At 26.8% G+C, this 24159-nt stretch overlaps 1 protein-coding gene and 1 long non-coding RNA gene across 3 annotated transcripts in view; both read right to left on the bottom strand.

Moving 5' to 3' along the window:
• The window catches only part of LOC126549352 (uncharacterized), a 43504-nt gene extending 38787 nt beyond the window's left edge, over nt 1–4717 (bottom strand). The window contains exon 1 of the long non-coding RNA XR_007603490.1: nt 3239–4717. This is a non-coding gene — a long non-coding RNA (uncharacterized LOC126549352). The remainder of the gene's footprint in view (nt 1–3238) is intronic.
• LOC114132741 (max dimerization protein 1-like) overlaps nt 1–24159 on the bottom strand; it is a 162481-nt gene that overhangs the window by 125489 nt on the left and 12833 nt on the right. The gene's annotated exons all lie outside the window — the stretch shown is intronic.

Genomic DNA, 24159 nt, shown 5'->3' on the forward strand with positions numbered 1-24159 from the left:
TTATTAAATTTAAAATAATATTTTTAATACGCGCTATATAATGTAGTTAGGTTAAATCTATACACCTAAACCAATGAACATTTTTTATTATCTTTATAAACTCTAGACACAAATATAGGTACACGTCTTTACAAAACCATACTATTTAGTGGAAATTGAGAGACGTATAAAACAATAGAAATATATGAAGTGAAAAAGCATTTTTTTTCAACACGAATGGTTAAAATGCTTTTAAGTTCTTTTAATAGTCTTGAAAATGATAGAGACAAGGGGTGTGTGTGGCTGTGTAAGTGTGTCCATTACGTATATTCTCCCGACCCAGCAGCCATGGACGACAGCAACCTCTCAGTGCGTCTATCCGATTTGACTTGTCGCTCGACGACAATTTGATGAATGAGCGCTCAACCCGCTAGTGAAAGGGGTGCGAGAGTCAAAATTATCTCGTCCATAACATGTTGGAGGCACAAATTTCAGTATTGTAGAAAATATATATATATAGGTAGGCACATCGAATATGGGCGTGTTAAAGGCTGTATATATAGGTTCTTTCAATAAGTTTTATTTATCATCCTTACTTTCGCGAGCAAAGTTCACCTATTTTTCCAAAACTACGCACCTCGCGAACCGTAAATTATTTTAAGTATTAACATCGTTGTTCTTTTGTGTGGTTCGCTTTAAAAGCTCCAATAAATTACCGAAGCGTGGCTCAGAGAAAAACAAGGAGAAATAAATAAAAAGAGAAAACGAGAAAAACGACTTTTAACGATGAACAGGCGGCGAACGCCTCCTAATGGTGTTTTGTGCGACGACGAGCCATGTTTTGTATATTATACTGGCTAGGATCATACCGAAATCGGTCGTGTTAATAATTATCCAACTTTATGTGCATGTGTCTTACTCCACCCTACTCTTTAGAAATATAATAATTTACAAAGGCATGAACAAATTTTTAAACGCCAAAAAGTCAAAACTAAACCGTAAATTATAATTTATAAAGGTGGTTGTTTGCTATGATAAAGTTGGTCAAGTAAAAGTTCGTGGCTATATGGAAAACAAAAATAAAATCTTTTAAAAGGTTATACTTTCACCAGATTTTTCTCAGTTCATAAGAATAACTTATATACCTATACACCAAAATGATTACATTTTCTTATTATTTTATACAAATGTATTAGTCTGTGCATATAAATAAATTACCAAACAATACGTACGAAGAAATTTAAAGAACAAATGTTCCATATAATTCGCAGCTGTATTTTTTTTTTTTATGACTATGTATACCCAAGTACAAACAGCTTTAATTTGTGTAGTAATTATGATAATCTTACCTATAATATAATTCAGAAACTAAAATACTGCACGATAAGTTTTTTTTTTTTTTTTTTTCATTAAAAACAAAAACCTAAAGGTATGTTGTGTATTTCGATAAACATCTGTTCAAAGTATATCATATATGCGATATGCCATCTTTACAGTGTTGAAATCGAGAGTAAAAAACCAAAGTGAGAATAAACCTGAAGTGACGATAGTTTTTAAAACCGGTTTAAGAACGTCTCAAACGCACCAAAGACTGTCTTTGAACGATGATTTCTTTGAAATGAGAAGAAATGATGCGAATGCACACTGTTTGACGGCACGGAACGAACAGTGTAAAGTGTATTACACATTTACATTTTTCATTTTTAGTTTCATGAGCCGTGAAACGTTGAAACGGGCCAGTGGTGTATGTTATTATTAATATGGTCTGTGTTCACTATATAGCTGTGTAAAGTCATCATTGACTAGATAAGTCAAATTAATCGAAGTTTAACCTTAAATGTCTATGAAATAAATAACGTGACTTATTCCATTTATAATTTAAAAAATAAATTGTGTACAATTATTACATAAACGTAGATATAAAGTAGGCCAGACGTACTTTATATTTAACTAATGAGTTTAAGTGAATAGACACTAGTTAGAATGATTGCAACTTAATGTATTATTTATTATTACTTATTTAGTTATGTGTTATACAATGTATGGAGTATCTATAGTATACTTGATACCTAGTAATGTTGAGAGTTGGCATTATATTTATAAAATAATGTCTTTATAGACAACATATAACCGATTAAGTATTAATTATAATATTATTCTTTAAAATAACGTATACAGTTTGTTGTCTGTAGAACGATAATATCAGTTGAAGGTAACAACTAACAACGTAAACGGATTTCGCTTTCACGACGAAAACTCGTATTATATTGTATTGACATTATGTTGCAGATTGGTGCAGTTCGATTATATATCAATCACATTCATAGTCGTTTTTATAATGTATGATTTCAAAATAAACGAAAGACAAAAATTCAGTATTTTGATTACTAACAACCCATACAAATAGAAAAATATAATAGTTACTGCAGTTGACGTCATATGTGCGAATGATCCGCACGAACGATTCGATCGCAATAAACATAATAATCAACATAATCAACACCACGTACCTACGATTATGTTAATAATAATAAATGTAAAAAATGAATGTTGAACTCGCAGTATATTTGTGATATTTACACCTAGTTCGAGTAATACTAACCAACGCATAAATAATATATTATGGAATGGTTACCTATATAATAAAACTCAATAGGGTAAGTTTTTAACTAGATAAATATGTAACATATATTATATATAGAATAAATAGGTAAGCATAATATCTTTCACGTTAAAATTGCAATTTAAAGTGTCATAACTCATAAAACAAAATAAAAATTATATAATAGCAGATACCTATGCAAAAACGAATCCACACATTATCTAATTGCATTATAAATAGTAGTAAATAGAATATATTATAGAATAATATAAATATATAGAAATTAAAAACCAGCTATACGTCTAATTGTTTTTCAATTAACTCAAAATTATTTTGTATATAATTATTTTTTTTTCTTTTGTCATTTCTTATTTTTCGTTTTTGATAAACTAACAATTAATATATATATATATAATATTGTTATTGTTTTCGAAATTTTATCGCTAACATAGGATGGAAGGTTACATTATAGCATTACTTACCAAACACAGATTGGTGTATGTACGAGTATATCATCACTCATCGTATTAGTTTATCCTCATTATAATATTGTTTATAAGTTATTTTATATTTTTTATTATCTATTTTATACTGATAAAAAGACTCGGATGAATAATATTAAATTAACTAATGTTAAAACTAATTGGCTTAACTTACAAATTACGGAGTTTTTATTATATGGAACTTGGATATGTACTAACCTGAAACAAAAATGAATATACATTAGGTATATACAATACTAGCAAATAATACATATGTTGAAAAATCCGAGAAAAAGTAAGAAATTAACATTGATTTAAAATTAATTATATTATCTATGTTTACTATTAATGTATAATGTAAATTGTTTTTAACTAATTATTCTGAATACGAGTGTTTATTATTATATACTTTTACAGTTCTACTGTTTGTAGGGATGTATAGTTTCATAAAATATAAGTGTTTTATTATCCTTCAGTACCGTGATAGGTAAATCTAATCTGGCAATGCATTATAGATATATGTACGAGCACTCGGTATATTACACCCGTTAAAATTGAGTACTAATCGATACTTCAGTGTAGCAGAGCGATAAAACTGAGTAGAGAGGACCACGGCCACAACTGTCTGGTTTCGTGCGTAAAAATTGACCCTGGTAGGAATTCATCGTTTTACTCTGAGGAAGGATTTTATTTAAAATATGTATAAATACTAAATAGAAAACAAAAATAACAACAAACTGACAAAAAAATATTCTTCAAAATAAAATGATATAAGTAAAAATGATAAATGATGATAATTGACAATATACATCAATATAAAATATTAATATTAAAAATATAATTTTGATCAACCTGATAACAATAGCACACAACTTTTGAATAGTATATACGTTTTGTATACATATTCGTGACAACTGATGAAAAATATCGAAAAATAAAATAATATTCACAACGTAACAGGCAATGATTTAAAAGTAATAAGACGCACGGTGACACTAATTAAATGACAATCTAGAAACTAAATATATTGTCGAACAATTCCCCCGATTTTCACCTTTGTAATACTCGTAAATTATTTATATATAGTATATATTAGTGAATTGTAGCATCTCAAAGAAAAAAATCCGTGACTGGTCATCCACTGCAGCGGTCGTGACGGCCGCCATATATACCAGGCATATACCTACACATTGGTAGTTTGTGAGGCATAACTCCCGAGAGAAACAACACGAATAATGAAAAATGTTTTGGAAGGGCACTGTGGGCAAACACATATGCATAGGTACTGTAGAGTACAGCAGTTAGGTATCTCTATCTATTCATCTCGAGTTTGCGGTTACTGAATCCGCGCACGATTGAACTTAGGCCTCCTCATTGTTTCGAGAATAATGACTACCAACAGCTTGGACAAAGTAACACGTGTGCGCACGCGTGGCGTTGTGTAGTTACTATAGGTATATATAGTACTATTGTGTATAGGTACTGCGTGTAATAAAGTAGACAAATAGTTGAAGATTTCGGTTGGTATAACTGAATAGAAAATTAAAATTTTAGGCGTGTACATTTTTTCTGACGTTTGTTTAACACTAAAATTAACACTTAGTAATAATATTAATTTGTTAATACATTATAGATTCGTGGATAAAAATTCATCTACATAATCACCTGCAATAGAACAATAAATATCATATATCTAAATTATTGACTATCTTCTAAAAAATGCATTCTAAACATATTTGTATTCGATGATTATTATCATAATTTTTTTTCCCATAAACCAATATCAATTTAGGTGTTTCATTTTGCAATGCTATGCTTGTAATTTTTATACAAATAATATAGATTTCAGTATAATCTCACGTTACTTAACATTGGCCAAAATTCTGTCATTTATGTACACTTAGTAGTTTTTAGAGTAAAATAAGTAAGTATAATGTAATTATAATACATATATATATACATATACATATGTATATATTATACAATTTGCTGTATACGCTGCCATACAGTGTTTGTATGTGTGTAGAAGTATGTCAGGAAGAAATAATGAAATAATGAATTTTAAGTATATAAATATAAGATCATTATTAGAAATATTAGTTTTTTTATCCAACCAACATTTATTTAAATACAACATATGACCCACAAATTTATGATAAGTACCTGTGCAGTATATATCTACATTATAAATATTATATTAGAAAACATTTGAGAAAGGGGGAAATTAAAAAGTGTTATATTTCAATAACAAGTAATATAATCATTACGTATTCAAATTATTTTAATTATTTTTCTGTGATATATGAAAAAAGAAAATAATTATTACGTTCAAGATACTCAATTTTGACAGAATTCTTTTCTACGCAATACAACGGCGTTAATTCCACAATTGTTTTCAAAAAATGTATCTATCATACATTTGAATTACTATTATTATTATTATAACTGCCAACATACGAGTTAACTGCAATATATACATGTGATAATAACATTTAACGATTTATTTCACATGCACAGCGCTTGTACAAACACGCAACGATAGTATAATACGCAACATATACAGCGTGCTACAAACACCTAACACGAGATACGTACTTGGAAACGGTCACATACAGCATAATAGGTGAAAACAATATTGTAGTTTATGATATAAATAGTGGTGTATATACGTTATACGTACCTATAAAATATTATAGTGTACTTACAATTCAAATAATAGTTTTCACTGAATAATAATATTATCATTGTATAATATTTATATTAGATACATTTCATTGATCCTAATGCTGATACAAGCTCGGATATATATGTTCATTAAAGACACGAGGTCCGATAAGTAAGAATAAAACTAATTTCATAGCAAAAAAAAAAAAAAATAGCGTATATTATAAAAAGATTGTTATAAAATTATTTAATGTATGTAATATTACCACTTATTATTAAGTTACGATTACTATAATATTGTAAACGTATAGTCTAATAAATTCGTGAAATAAATAGCTTAAATTAAATATTTGTAAAATTCCAATGTGTATACTAATGAATAATAATATACGTGACATAAAGTTTGAAGTTCTAATGAATAAAAATTTTTGAATAACAACACAACTAAAATTGTTATTTTTTGAATAAATATACAGTTTAATAGAAATATGTACGTATTACATTTTCAAACCTTATATAAACTTTGATTTTTACAATTTTGATTATAATTGACAATATTTAAACTTAAATTAATTATAAAAAAATTTAGGCTATCTATTTTTGATATTTTAAAACTGCTATAAGTATAACTTATTATTTGTCTTCTTTTCAACTGTCCAAGTTTTTTCCAAACATTTTAACCAACATTTATAGAGAAAAAAATTCTAAAATTTGAATGCCTATTAAAAACATAAAATAGTCTTTAAAAATTAAAATGTCGTTACACTCATATATATTAAGTATTAATTTGAATAGGTAAAAAATAAATACATCGTAAAACCAATACATAGGTACCCCTAGTTTCATTCAGAATTTAAAACTATTAATATTTTTTTCATTTTTCATCAGAAACAGAAGTAGTTTACCTACCCAAAAGTAAAACTTTCCGAGCCTCAAAATAAATCACCCACGCCCATCTTACGCATATAATATATACGGCAGTCTTAACATTTCGCGGAGAGCTCCCGTGACCCGTATCGTTTCCTTTATGCCCACATGAATAACGCGCGTAATATGTACGTACACATACATTGTACCTTCATGGTGGAATAGGGGCATTGAAAAATGTATATAGTGGGCGGGTTTCAAACTTAATCACAGGTACCCGTTTCCTGGACACGGCGAATTGTTTCGTATTGTTTAGGTTAACGTTTGGAGGTGCGAATTTAATACGCAGACAATACCACTATAGAGAAACACCTTTTCAATGTTTCTAAACAGAGAAAAAACAAAACAAACCAAAAGTTACGTTTAGCTTTGTTGTTTGAACGATATACAGTAATCAAATGAAGAGGTGCAGTTATTGCAAATCATGAATAAAATTAAAATAACTAAACAGATTTTAAGTATATATTTTATGAATATATTATTAAGATATGACAGAACAGTCGACAATCATAAATCATAATATTATATGATAACAATTGTAAAAATTACAAACATAATCATAATAACTACTAAAATGCAATCATAATTACCGTACTCGGATACGTATTAAATAAATAGTTTAAAAACATATTTTTAAAAACATAAACAGTGTGCAAAAATATATAATTAGGGGAATCAAAATAGCAAATACGATTTTTCTATGTACGCGATAAAGCCAACACACAAAATTGTGTTGGCAACACATCAAAAAATGGTTTAAAGATTATCATGTTATAATTATCAGTTAGGCAAGTTACCAAGTTTTGTAGAACTATTCAAGTTATTTATTAACCGAACAAAGTACTAAATGTAAACTTAATAGTTATACGAATAACATTAATATTATGCAATGAAAATCATTACATATTATACTGAACAATCAACAACTAATTTTTGATAAATACTTGTAATCTAAAAACTTAACTTTTCGCTTACTTATATACATTATAAACTATAACACATATTAAATAGTCATAAAATATAACTGTATGATATTCATAAAATATAACTATAATAACCATTAGAAACGATTACCCTTACATAAAATAAAACAAAAAATATATTAATATTTAAGTTATAATACAATAAATTTAATTTAGTTCGTATTTATATTATATTTATTCGTATTTTGTTTGAATTCCTAAAAAATATATTTTTTTGACTCATCCTTTCTAAGATGAAGATTAGATCAGAAATCACTAATTTATATTATAGTAAACCATCACATTAATTGCTCCGCTAAATTTCTAAAATGTACTAAATTTCAACTCCAACTTTCTATTATTATTTTACTAATAAAAATAACATTTTCAAATATAATAACATTGGTATTTACCTATTATATATTGACCGCGCGTTTTATATAAAAAATATTTTGGAAAAATTGTTCTAAATAATAAAAATGCTCAAACTGTTTGATCATTGAAATATGTTAAAGATTAAAATAAAAATGTTCCTTTTTTAAGTATAGCTACAGACTACAGTTTCATAAAAAAAAAATTCTTTCGATAAAATTATTAACTTCTACTTGTATATTCACTTCTATGTTTCCCTAGCATTATAATATTGTATTTCTTTATCTTTCAAAGTAAATAAGATTAAATAATATTAAAAATACGCAATAGCGAAACATATGAACTTTTTTCTACCGCAATAACTACTATAAACATAATATTTTATACCGAACGATTCAAAGAGATATTACCTGTATTTGAATTAACTTAACATTTTTCAACTCACTCAACTACAACTCTATCATTGTTCATAGAATAACACAAGTTACATATTTCTAAAAATTGTAAATGTATGTATGACAAAGATTATACTTTTGTTCAAAACTAATATAGTAAATAATATAGACATTAGACATAATCATATAATTTAGTTAAAACTAAATTACCATACGTACTTATGTGTACTATCAATATTTATTATATAATACGAATATACATCAACAGTTCCCGTTTAAATCAGTTTTCAATAGTAAATTTTCGTAGACACGTTGGAAAAGTGCCAAATCACTGGAGACAGGTGTACGTAATTGCCGTTTTATTGAAAATCGCTCGGTCCAGAAACTCAAAACTTGGCAAGCCATAAGTAATTTCAACAAATAAATTTTGTTGTATACAAAAAGGTAGGTATGTAAATCTAAAATAATGACAAGACTAACAGAAAAACTATAGTATAACAAAAAATTGCAATAATATTTTAAAAAAAAAGAGGGGAGGGTAAGAGAAGGGCTAATTACTTTTTCTCTCTATCTCGTGTCACTGTAAATAAAGATAAAAACCTTGGCTGGAAAAACCTAAAAACACAAACAAAATAAAAGCGAGGCAGGCACGACAGATAAGACCGAAAATTTATTACGGTTCGCAAACAAAATGACAACAAACGGAGGGGTGGTAAAAATACGTAATTCTTTCAGGCGAAGACAACCGTTGGAAATAATTAATATCTCATTAAAATAAACATATATCCACCACACACATAAATAAAGAAAAAGCTCTATAACGGTAAACGGTATTAGTTTTTGAACTTTTTTTGTTTCTGTTTTACAGTTTAAACTAAATTTTTGGTGTTCAATCTACTAAAAGAAAAAAATGTTTCATACAATTCATGGATTATCATAAATTTATTTAGCAAACAAATATTAATTATAACGACCATAGACTAACTAGAACTAAAACAAGACAAAGAGTTTAAAATGAGTAAAACATTAAAATTAAACAACAGTATTATTAACTCAGAAATACTTAAAATTGAGATATCATCAAATGCTTTTTAAAGCATTTACCACATAGTTTAAACAACAAACATTATTTATGTTTTGTAAGTTGAAACAAATCATAAATGGTTATAACAATTTCTATAGACATACTGGTTAACTATATGTATATATTAGTTGTATATTTCTTTCCTTGTGGTTTTCCTCTTCTTTTCCGGTTACGAACTTCCGATTTCGACGCCATTTTCTAACGCAGACATAGAGTCGTGATCAGCGCCTGGTAACAATTTGAGGAAAAATAAAAATAACCCAAGGAGCAAACCTTATCACGTTCATCGAATTCCCCCTACACATTATCTGTCAATCCGTTTCATTTCCGACCCTCACAGCGGGTTTTCAACATCAAGATCAGAAAAAGGAAAATAATAGTCTATGAAGAAACATATTGGTTCTTTGTTGTAGGTACTTCTTTTCACTAATATATAAATATAGATGTATGTTTTTAAATAAATAAATAATATAAAAAGAGTATTAAAGAAAAAATGTTTACGCGAACATTAAACATTTAATCATACCTATAGGCTATAACATATTATTGCTTATATTAAAATAGATAACAAGGCGGAGTAGATAGATTACATACGTACATATACATGTATATAGGTTATATAGGTATATATAAATAAGTATTAGGTACATTATTGATATTTTTACTACTGAATGTTTTTATTTTATAAGAAAATTTCTATATAAAAATACATTTGTTTACAAAAATGTTAAGTACATTAATAATTATGACCATGACCAAATAAAATATAAAAATAATTTCTTTATATCCCATGGATATAATATTTATACAACCTACCTATACCTACCTACCTACAATATTCATCGTTTTAGCCAGTCGATTTATCATTACGACCAGATGGCGCAACACATCCACAGGTATATTATATAGGTAGGTAACGTATACCTACGTTATAAAATGACTAACGTATAGTAATAATTATATACGCATGCGAAGGTGAAACATTGCACACTTTTCATTCTCACCACGATTTTTATTAGTTTTAAATAATTTATAAATACATATATATATATATATATATATATATATATATTAATATCCGTGCATAATTATATCACTTGGAACCAATTAATATATATATATAATATTATGCATACATTACTCGCAGTACAATCTCAGCTGGCAAATTTCTACGCTTACCCAAAATATAAGGAAAAATAATAATATTATGTTTTCTGACGCCATAGGTTTTTAATGAATATACTATTGAAAATGTTTAGAACAGAATATTATATAATATGTACATTTTAAGTACACCTAAAGTAAAGTAAAATAAATTTTTTTTAAACCTTTGTGAATTACAATTGAAGGCCGACTCAATGCGTTAATTGCAGTTTGCACAACAATACCCGTCTGATTTGGAACCATTTCCTCACCCATCAACCGCAAAGCAAGTCTCTCAATAACGAGAGCAAATTGCACTTCCTCGCTCAAACCGCCTATATATATATACGCTGAGATGAGAGAAACTCATTGTACGTTTCTATTGTTCCATATTTTTTATATTTCCTTTTTTAGGATTTACCTAGAATGATATAGTAACAAAAAAATAATAACCCCTAGGGGACTCTAGTTATATATATTATTATTTTTTTTAATGTAATTTTACATTCAAATATTATACAATTGATATGCTTACAGGTATACAGAGTGTTCAATATGTTTTTATACCGACCCGACTGCCAAGTACTAACTATATAATAAACATTTCCATCCATACCTCATCCTGTCTATATACTCTATATTTTACAATTTACATAACTATTTGAACACTTTATTGATATCTCAAGTTTTAAAATATGTACATAAATTAGCACTATTAAAATTGGCTATCTCAGATATTTAAGTGACACGAACACGATCAATTTAATTTAAAAGTTAAATAATGTGTATTTAAATAATATGCACACAATTATTATGACGACGACTATGGTTATTTAATAATGATTAATATATTATGCTGTATATAATTGGACTCTAAATATTAAAAGTAAACTTATTGCTATTATTTTTTTTATTTAATCGTACCTATATAATTTAAAGTCATTTTATTTTCCATTTACCTAACTATTATTTTGTTTTTAATTTGTATAATTTATGAATGTTAAAAGAAAATCGGTAGGTACGAATAAGGATGTCTTTAATTGACGTTAAAATTAACGCGTAGCTACATAAAATTGGAAATATTCATTTACAAAGCTGTAAGTAAATCGATTATTAACAGCATGATATATTATTATAAAACACTAGGTATACATTATTATAATAATATTACTGCAGAATCGAATTTAATTATTTTAAGGACAATTATTAAAGTACAGGTACCTAAATAATGTCATATGGAGTAGTATACGATAATATGCGCGTGTGCTATACATTCACGTTCAGTAAAATTGAACTCAATGTCGCACATACTGCAGCAGATATACCCCCGCAGGATAATGAAAATATCACACGCATATAAGCGGTGTACGCGATTTAGTATGACTTGTGCATAGACACGTCATTATAATATAAAAAACTGTTGCAGACCGACGATTTTACATAATATTATATATATGTGTGTGTGTGTGTGTGTGTGTATAGGCATGGAGTTAAGTCGTGATAATAATACCATAATTCATCGCGATTCGGGGATAAATATTATTATTTTTTTTTTATTTCGTGAAAACGTTAGCAGTTCAGGAAAGCCGTACAAAATCGCGTCGCCAAATATATACTATATGAGCACCCGGGCGCCCGTTGCACCAAGAGGCTTTTGTACTACACACATCTGCGGAACAATGAGCTAAACGTACGCGTGGGGCGCTCGCGGATTGGTCGGAGGGCCGTAAATGTCGTCATAATTTGCGAACGCATATACATATATATATATATGTATATATACAAGCACAGCCGGGAGTTCTCTCGCGCATTCACCCTCTCCTCACCTCTCTTTTGAGCGCGCGCGCGCACGCAAGTACGTACATATTCGCGACAGGCAGTATGTATACGATCAGGGAATAGGCCTTTGTGACAGGCGGTGGCGGCAGCGGCAGCGGCGGCGCGAGACCAATATACGCGGAGGGGTTGCTGCTCGCGCGCGCACACACACGTACGAGTTCTTTGTCTCTCTAAACACAGGGTGTTCATCGAATCACGGGAATGCCTAGTATTTTTCCCTACGGGGGAAACGCAATATTTTTTTACCATATTATTATTATACAACAACCGTTTAGTGTGATGTTTTGTATACCACAGCGGGTCTCTTTGTCCGTATACAATAAACAAAAAAAAAAAAAAATTAAAAATGCCCAGTACCTATACCGATATATTATATAAGATGATTAGGTTTGTACTCGCATTTTAGAATTAGGTACTATTACTATTTAAAAATAGTTGAAAACATTTCGATCGAATAGAATCGTATACGATTTATTAGTTCTTAATAACAACACATACAAATTGTGATATTTAGTTTTCTTAAGGTATATTTTATATTACATGATTTGTTGTCAATGATATCCGCTCTAGTGCGAAAACATATCTTCACTATGCATTTTTTTATTAAGAATCATTCTTTAATCTTTCGTCATTTAATTAACCAATATTTCCGTTATCATATAGGTTACAAATATTTGGGTACCATAAACTATCGGGTATACACTCATATCAGACCCTTTTCCCGTTCTACTAATTTTGTAATATAAAATCATGTATTTACGTCTTAGATACCTTTTAGCCGTTTACTAACATTCCAGAGAAACGCTCCAATGACTACAGAAAAATATAATGAACAAACCCAAAAATTAAATTAAAACGGATAGGTAATTGTATCCAGTTTTTTTTTTTTTTGACATTTTGTATAATAATTTAGCATAAAATGGCTAATAAGCAGTTAATTTACAATGCGGAAGTCGCAATATCGTCGTTTGGAATCAATAATTTTGATCGACCAATAAACGTATTTACTTTAATACGCTTACATTTTCATATTCAACTTAAAATATACAACAATGATACGTTTCCGAATCAGCTAATTTAAGATAACCACAATGCTGAATAACACGCCTTTAAAATACAACATCATTCCTAGTATTTTCTATTATCTCGTTTTTTACTAAATAACTTATTTTCAATCAAATATAAGAAATTCTGAAATAATTTTAGCTTTCCTAACAGTGTAATAATACATCATAATATAATGTACGCAATATGTCGTATCTTTATAAAATTAAAATCATATGTTTCACATTCTAAATATATTAAAATATTTTAGTATTTTTAAGATATTTCAATAATTTGTTGATTAAAATTAATTTAAGATATATATATTTTATTATTCTTAAAAGGCCCTCTAAAGCATAGGCCATTAGATGTCAAAAAGATTTTTTTATATACTTATGAGTTTATACTTAAAATTTCAACTAAACATTAAATACATTGTGTACCTACATACAAAATTTTCAGAATTTTGGTTTAAAATTTGAGGCATGTGATAAATTTGATGATGTTAAAATCTATTTCACTCAGACAATACCTATCTAAGTTAAAATAATATATTATTTATAATTAACGTCAATAACTAAAACTTATTATTCAAGTATTCAAAACTAAGTAAACAATAATAAAAACTGTATTGTAGTTAATTATTATTGATGTAATTTATCACATATTCACATCAATATAAAGTATTAAAAAAATACAAGAGATATAATAGATTAAAAACTAGTATAAAGTACCTATATATCTTTAGACTTTTGTTTGTTCTTAAACTAGGACATAATTCAATACATTAAACAATAGTTATGGAAATCACATTATAATACATATAATATCTAGAAAACAATAGTTAAATTACTGAATAATTATAATAATTTAACACTATTTTGATTAGAAAACTGAGTTTAATGCACAGAAGAAGAATGTATTTAAATTATATTTTAATATAATTGCAATGCAATCGGTGCACTGTCAAAACGACCTTCGCTATGCAAATAATGGTTTTATATCTCATAAAAATTGTACGAAACAATCAGAAGGCGATATAAATATTTCAAGGTTATTGGTTATTATTTCAATGTTTATTTTTTATTTTTTTTTAACACTGTTAAAACATTTATTATTATATAAATTGTATCGAACATTTTTTGATGGCTAAAAACAAATAATTTTGTGAATGCTAGTATTAAGATATAAAAATAACAACTTAAATATATTATTATAGTATTATATGAATATTCATAATAATTTGAGTGTTGGAAATATAAAGCAAATGTATAAGTATCTAAATATTGTAAATTGATTTATATACGTCATGTGTATATAATCAATACGATTATACGATACGGGTATCCAATAACATAAATTGTTTATAAACAATTATACTAAATTAATTTTTGAATCAAATTATTTTGAATTGATAGAAAAAAAATAATCTTATGGTCTATGAGTGGTATGAATAATACATACATGGTTTTTTATTATTCATATTTAATATTCAATTTATCTAAATATTCTAAACTAATAAAATAATTGTGCTTGTACTACTTTCAAACGACAAATAACTTGCTTTAAACTCAACAACAGAATTTATAGTCTTAACAATTTTTAAACTATAAATTATATTTCATTAAATATGATTTATTGTTTAAAATACATAATTTAATTAATAGTATATAGTTTGTATGCAGTTATAATATAATACATAATTTCTCTATGTGTACGTTATGACGTCATTTAGTATATAATAACAAAAAGGTGAAAGTTGGCTGACATCATATCAAGCGTGCAGCTAGTCGCAAACTCGTAACGACAACTGTCTTTGAAAAATATATAGTATTTAAAAAGGATGTAAGTGACAAAAAAAATTCAAATTTACTGTTATAAGCAAAAGTGATGTAGATATTTGAAAAATTACAACAAGTATCTAGGTATGATATTATCTAATATAGATTGAAAGAAATATGTTTTCGATTTCTAAAAGTATAATCTGTCAACAACTACTCTGGTTGGTCTGAAAAAAATGAAAAACACTCAACAAAAATTAATTAAATTTAAAAATAAATATCAAATTTTAATAATAAAAAATAAAAACCAATCTTGAAATAATTTAGTTTTATTTATCTTATATTTTATTTATTCTTCATTTCTACGATAACTAATAAAACTAAATATTTTTACATTTAGCACCGTATATGAAAACAGTGGTTTAATGTGTAGGTAAAATGTTTGATACATTATTAATTTTTGAGCACCTACATAATATATTATTACAACAAAAATAAAACTAAAATATTTTCCTAAATCCTGCTTAATAAGTCGTTGAAAAACATAATATATGTTTAAAATAAGAAGAATTAAATGCATATGTTTATTAGAAATAGTAACTTTATGTAAATTTAAAAACTCAATATTATCTATACTATGTAAGTAAAAGTAATTTACTCAAAATTACACTTAAAGTGCACGAAGTCTATGCAATTTGGATTTACAACAACAACAAAATTAAAATATATTTACTTTCTCATTGTTAATCTAATAGAAAATTCTTAGGATATAAATTTGTTTTTTATAAGTTTCAAATTCTATAAATATTGTAATATAGATTAAATAATATATTCAATTAAAGATGAAATGAAAACCGCTATTAAATTCATTAAAAACATATAAGTCCAATCAAATAACGAGTGCTTTCTATATGAGTAAGAATCATAATAGCTATAACTTTATGTCAGATCTAAAATGTATATTACTTTTTTATTGGGTGACAAAGAAAAATCTAAATCATGGTAGTACCCAATAAATTAAAAAGAAAATAATTCTACATGGAACAACTACTATTGTATTATTAAATTAAAATATGTCGAATAATATCATAAGATATAGACAATCAAACTGAAAGTGAAATGTGTTAACAAATTCACTGTACCTATACAATAATATTATTATTTTGGTGTAGTACTACATTAAAATAGTAAGTATTAGCCAAACCACAAGAGCTGCAGCTGCGGCCTGCGGGATGGTTTCAACCGTTCTCGAATGTTATTGATACCGTTTATATACCTACACATTACACAAGTTTCGTTTGGTAATATCTAAGTATGGCACGGAAGAATTTTAAGATTTTTCGAATTGAACTGCTACACCAACGATCATCATCACTATAAACTATATGGTTAGTTACGCGTAAGTATCATCATCATCATCATCATCATAGTCATCATCGACATCGCAATCACAGTTGCCCGGTCCTACGTTGCCGACAAGGTGTCTCGACCCCGTTTGAGCATGGCAACGATCGTGTTGCAGAGACTATCGGGGAACAAGACCGGCAACGTCGCACAACGAGCTGCTAGGCGCTCACGGTCGTGATTTCCCCCGCAAGCACTACTGCCTGCTGTACGGTTTAAGAGGAGGAACACGCGTATCGCCTGGGTCCAGTGGCGGGCGCGGTGACGGCGGACGGATGATTCGACAACGTCGTATCATCACTCTATACTTCTACCATAATATTTTGCTTGATCGCGTGAATGCTCTTAGACTATGTAGGTTTGTTTGGAACTCCTCGAAGGATTATTTTATACACATATATTTATATGTTTATTTAATCAATGTTACAAATAATAAATAATATTAAATCGTAAATTGAAAAATATTACGTTAGATGTTTTGGAATATTATATGTATTCACAATATTTGTATAGCTAATACATTAAGAATATTATAGGACCAATAATGTACATATAAAATACTATATAAATAAACAAAATACATTTTGTTTTTGTTTTTATCAATAAAAAACTAACAAAATGTAGTTTTTAGAAACAGCGGTATAAGATTAGATACTCAGGTAGGTACATATAAATTATTATGATATGCCCATAAATATAAAAAAAAAATAGGTAAACATTAAATTGCTTAAGAATATTTATCTGCTTTATTTCTTTAAAGTATTATTATATACCTACTGACATATTACGAAAGAGAATATTTATTTTGTTTTTACATGGATATAGTTCATATAACGTATACAATAATATTATATGTGACCAATATGCTTAACTCAATTATTAACAACTCGGAAGTCAGAAACTATGTTGTACAAACATAATATTAATATTGAAGTTTAACTTTTAATACATAGTGACGACTGGCGTTTGACTAATTGATTATATACTATGTAAAATTTATACCTAAAATAATCATTATTAATAATAATAAATAATAATTAGATAATTAGATAATTATTAATAATTTGATAAAGATACAAGAATCTTCATTATTTTATAAATTGGCTTTACTCCATATAATCATATTATCTTGGTAAATATACAAAGTAATATCATTAGTATTATTATTGAATAAAATTACTTTTACAATTAACTAAGACAGATTAAATAGCAGTATCATACCACTTTAAAGCAATAAAGAATTATTTTATATTTTAAATTAAATATAAAATAGGTAGGTTTAAAATTATTCAGGTTATCTAGATAAGCAAACATTTTTTAAGGTTATAACTTTTATATTTTTATCCCTTTTCTCAAACTGGTTTTATTTGTATGCTTATTATGTATAACAACAGATAGATGCCCTTGCATACTTAGAGAATGTGGTGTATTATATCTCTCTGACCCCCTTGAACCTTATTTTGAATCAGACCACAAAACAAATTTATTTAGACAATATCATTGGTCCATCTTATTAGAGAATAAATCTTATGAAAATCAGCATGAATTCAAACGTTATTTCGAATAATTGACAATATAAAATTTCGGTTTAAGACACAAACCATCTAGTTAGAATTCTAATTACGAAGAGGGTCGAAAAGTTGTCGATAAAACTCATATATACGTGACAAAGTTTTAGGAGAAATAATCTTCTTCTGTAAAATAGTATACAATCGTTATAATTATCTTACCTGGAGCACATAATAACGTACATGAGAGGGCGAATGGGAAACACATTAATTATATCATTACGAAGGAATGTCTGAAAATTCATACCATGTGTTTGCAACCACCGTAAGTCTCGAAAAACTTTGAATCGTTTGAAAAGCTAACAAGTCCCATAATGGTCACATGTTGGACATTATGTAAGTTTAGTTTTTAACAAATTTATTATGTTTCTACAATAAAGGTTTATTTTCAAACTTTTAATAAGCACGCGTTTGGCAAGAAATTTAAAAAACAAATAAATTAATAATAATAATGAATATTTAAAAATGATCACACATAGCTTATTACAAACATATTATAAAAAACACATTACCATGATTGGTAAATTTATACAAAAACTTAAAAGCGTAATGATAGCAATACACTGAGCTCAATATGTACCTATAGTATGAAATAAATATCTACGAACTTGTGGCATTTAAAATAATTGTCTATGTTAAGATCTCCATTATTACACTTAAAACTATAAATAAAAGCTAGGATATTTGAGTATTTGACTTATTACAATTATATTTTTTTTTTAAGAACATTAGGTATATTATTTAAATATAAGTATAAACATAATATAGTTTAGTTTAAAATTTAGAAAATTTGATAGCAAAGAAAATTACATCACAGTTTATATTATAGACTATAGTAATACAAAATATTAAGTTTTGAGCCAGTTTACAGATCCAATGTAACCATTAAACTAAATAAAACTAATATTGAAAATTTTAAATTTTTTAAATTATAGTATTAATAATTAGGCACGTAATACTTATAGAATGATGTATTATATAGTTGTATAATAAATATAGGACTATAAAGTATTTAAAACCTGACTTATGTATCGTTAACTCAAATTGTGTATAAAAACAATTACTGTTTCTAAGAATTAGTAATAATTGTATTCGAATATACAATGAATATACAAAATTTAAGTATTATATACCTATAGTTGATTTTAATCAACTGTAGATCCAATAAATATCGTATGTTATACAAATATATTTATGGTTAGGTATTTAAAAATTATAATAATATATTTCTTCACTTTAAATAACAAAAAATTATCAATATTATAAAGGTAGTTAATTACATTTTTTCAAATACTTTAAACTTGTTTTGTATTATTTGATTTTATGAAAAATGTAGAAATGTATTTAATACAATATAATATATTTTACATAAATCAATACTGAAAAAATTATAAATTCAAAAATGTAATTCACAAATGGATCTTTACCGTTTCACTAATGGTTCAACTTTAATTAGTTTGAAATAACATACTGATTATCATTTTAAAATATCCTAACGGCATACTTTAGATATAGTTCTATGGAACCTAAGTTTTAACTATATTTGCAACGTCAGTAAGTAAAATAAAATAAAATTAACTATAGATCTATTTAACTTAAAATTAGAATTTAATCAAAATAAACATACCTTTAGCTCATTGTTTAAATTAATAAAGTATACATATTACACATTTATAGTTTATAATTAATGTTTTGATAAAGTACAATTTATATGAAAAAATCAAGTCCCTATCATGTTAAATAATTAAAAATACATCTACCTATATCATGGTATTATAAATAGGTCCAATCCATATCTAAGTAATTTTAATTAAATGCCTTTGTAAAAAATACAAAAAAAAAAACAAGTACAATTTTTTTTTATTGTTCGTAGTAACGGACGGAAACAAATTTAAACCTGTTTATTTGTGAAACAGTTAATAGAATGCAAATATATATTTGTTTCCGGACCCTGGTCAATGGTCATTATACTTTAAAATTCAAAGCCTATAATTAGTACACTATTTAGGCATTATGCGGTGTCAGATAGTAGAAAATATAAGCCCATCAACAAAATGACTTTTTTTAAATAGTAATAAAATGTTGTACATGTCAATAAATATGTGTATTATAAAATAAGCACTCTATTCTGTAGTATTATTATTTTTGAGCAACACAATTTTTTTTTTCATAATGTACAGTTGTAAAATATTTATTGTCTCTATTGACTAGAATATTACTTTTTTTAGTAACTATAACAATTCTTTATATATATATATATATATACCAACCCAACTACTGTTTAGCTATAAATTACTATACAACACATGGATCAGAAAGAGTAAAAGTATATTATATAAAATATATTATAGTGTATTGACACAGGTATATATTTAAACCAACTTTTTACGGAAACGAGTAATTTTATAATACAAAAATGATATCATCTAGTTTACAATTATTATTATTCAATTTTACAAATTTGATTTATACACCTAGGTATATATCCAATTACGGTGAACATGTATAGTGTATACGGATACATCATATAAGCGCATTCAAGGTGATTTAAGATTATATAATATAAGTATGAAAATAAATCAGCCAAAATGTAAAGATATATTAAACATTCAAAAGTTGAAAGTGTATTGATTTCCTACTTTTTTATTTTATTATAATTATTATCTGTTTTTTATTTATATATATAACTCTTCACCACCTACACCACCTCATCATTACATAGCTCACCTCTCATCCCAACGCGAGTTTTCTGGTCTTTGAATATTTATGTACGCTATATGGACGGTATGCAAATGTTTGTGAATGTAGGGACGCGCATTGTGCAAATATATACGCCACAACGGGCTACAGCAGCGTTGGCGGACATACAAAACACCGTCGCGGGACGAGGCAAGCAAAGAAGAAGACACGCGGGACGAACATTCAAGTGGCCTCTCAGGCGACATGCGCTTTCTTCTTTATATTTCCATATTTATTATTAAATAATTTATACATATGCGTATACAAAGTACAAATATGTGTGTGTGTGTGTTTGTGTGTGTTTGAGAGAGAATACGAGAGAAAGAGGTGTTTTATTCATTGACTCTACGACAGACGAGATTAAGCGAGGGCAAGTACCTATATACACGGAATTGGTGCTCGAAAACATCGCGCACAATTTAGTTGTCAATTCAGTCTGCCACAGGTAATATAATAAGAGGCGGCAATGGATTCAACGAAAAACGAGGAAACGACGAAAGAACCTGGTGATGACGGGGGGTGACCGAGTGTCACAAGACATGCCTCCTATACGGTACTTTATTATAATATATATTGAAACTTCCGTTAATAATCTGACATAAAAAAAAATCTATTGGATTTTATAAAGGTAAACCAACACAGTTAAATGTTATGTTTAATTATAATATGTACTCCGATTGAATTTTTAACGTATTAAAAGACAGAAATGTGTGCAAAATCGAAAATGCTCATAAAATGCTTATAGTTCAAAACTTTGTTCATTTATAGAAATATAATATTATAATCTAAAATACTTTTTTATAATTAACAATCCAATATCTATCCTTCAGAAAGTTCATATAGAATGAGTATTTTTGTATTATATAGTGTACATCAATCATGCAAAATAAATCTATTTTCGGGTGATAAAAGTCTGTTAATAATGGTCATTTATGCACTAACGCTGAGTACGAAAGACTCTCCGTCTCATTATTAATTCATCGAGTTTTCACAAAACCATTTTCTACTGTACAAAAAAAAACCATCTTTGGTCTCCTTAGTCGGTTATATATACAAAAAGGGATGCAAAGAGGATTATTAACGAACCGTATGGGACTATGGGCGGAAAGGGTTTACATTTACACAACAAATAGGAACTCTCTCTTTATCAAGGTTATTTTGGAAAATTCTAGCGTTAAAAATTTGCATCAGTTAAAAAAGGGTCAATCGTGATGTCGAATCTGTTAATCCCAAGAGAAAACTATAGTGAAAATAAAATTGATAATTCATTAATTTATAACAAATTATTGATACTTAATATTTTGAATATAACTATTAAAAATCTACAAGGAAAATAATTATTTAATATGTACTTTATCTACATTATACAATATTTATAAAAATCGTTTTATCTGTGTTAAAAAGGTAGGTCAGTTATTGTTCTTTTGCTACATACATTTGCGTAACTGTGTAAAGCTTAATGTTAGCCAATTGTTTAGTTTCAAGGTGACAAATTCATTTATAAAACGCATCATGGTTCAAAACTTGTATACATTTAGTAACAGATATTTATTTTCATTTCCTCGTAAGTAATTTATAATTCATTTTTTAATGTTTTAGTTTTTTTTTGCATAAAATATCTAAGCTAAATTATTTTATTATAATAAAAAAAAATAATAATGATAAACCGATGCTTCGTTATAATAAAAAATCCATAGAATATCAATCATACTTATTTAATGTCTTAAATAAAATTTCATTAGAAAAAGAAAAGAAACAAGTGTAATACATCAACAGACAAATAATCATAACATTGTATTATTCAAATTTAAAGTTTTTATAATAATGCTAAAAAAATATTTTTTAAAGACCAAAAGCATAATATACATGGACAGACATTTCTGAAAAACTTTCTTTGCTTTCATACAATAATGTCGAAAATTTATTGTGAAATATGTTTCATAGATGCGTTAACCCACAAACGTATTGGTGCATCCTATAACGATAATTTTTGAACTCCTAAATACTACTAAATTTGCATAATACTATATTAAATTGTAACAAGAATTAGTCTAAACTATATAATATTGAATGAATAACTTTATTTTGTTTGTGTAGTTATATATTTTATATTTTAAAGTTTTTATTACTTACCATATGATATGGTTATTAATTTAGAATAAATATATTTAAATGTTCAATGTCTAAAAATTGGATAAAAACTTAAAATAGGTATACATGCAATTAAATATTATCAATAATATCGCCGTTAATATTTAATTTATTAAATCAATAAATACGTATAACGATTAAGAACACCTATGGTTGGAAGGCTAAAAAACTTTTTATATTTATATATTATAATAATATGTACATATACATATTTTTTTTTTTTATCAAACTGCAACTAAATGGCTTATCGGTGTACAGTCTAACATTGTAATTTGACCTCGTCTACACTTGATAATGTACTCAAAATTACCTAAGCTTGTTTTGATAAACATAATGAGCATTAAATGTCTTAATGTTGATTTCCGGAATGTGTTAATGTCTGGTCGGATTTTTGATTATGATTTTAATATAGGTAGGTACCACCCACTAGCATTTTGTACACAATAATATACAGCCGTCAAATCGTAAGAAACTATTATTAAATTCATTAGACTACATTACCTATAACTAATAAGTAATGTTTTAATAACTAATAATACATTTTAGGTTTCAAGAACGTTTTAGATTTTAAGTAAAATCATAATTCATATAACAAAACAATAATGCATGTGTGTATGTGATTTTTTCACACAGTTAAGTGTTTAAAATTTTAAAAAATGTTCAAAATTGATAGTGGTTTTTGGTAACAAATCGTAAAAAGTCGGAAATTTAAAGAGAGCTGAAAATTAAATGCAAAATAGTACATTTCAAATATATCAGAAAAACAACATCAGCAAATAAATAATCATAAAAATTTAAAATGTCATCGACAATTTTACACGTTTAAAATAAAAATACATAATATATTTGTGCAGTTAGCCAATAATTATTGTAAGCGAAACCAACATAACACATGCGATAAGTGATTAAATTAACTATTAATAATTATTATTATTGCATATTAGATATTTAAATATAATTAATATTATGATATGATAAAAATAATATCAAGATATTATATTTGTTAATTTAATTTTTATTTGT

The sequence above is a fragment of the Aphis gossypii genome, chromosome 1 (genome assembly GCF_020184175.1).
Source record: "Aphis gossypii isolate Hap1 chromosome 1, ASM2018417v2, whole genome shotgun sequence".
Classification (NCBI taxonomy): Eukaryota; Metazoa; Arthropoda; class Insecta; order Hemiptera; family Aphididae; genus Aphis; species Aphis gossypii.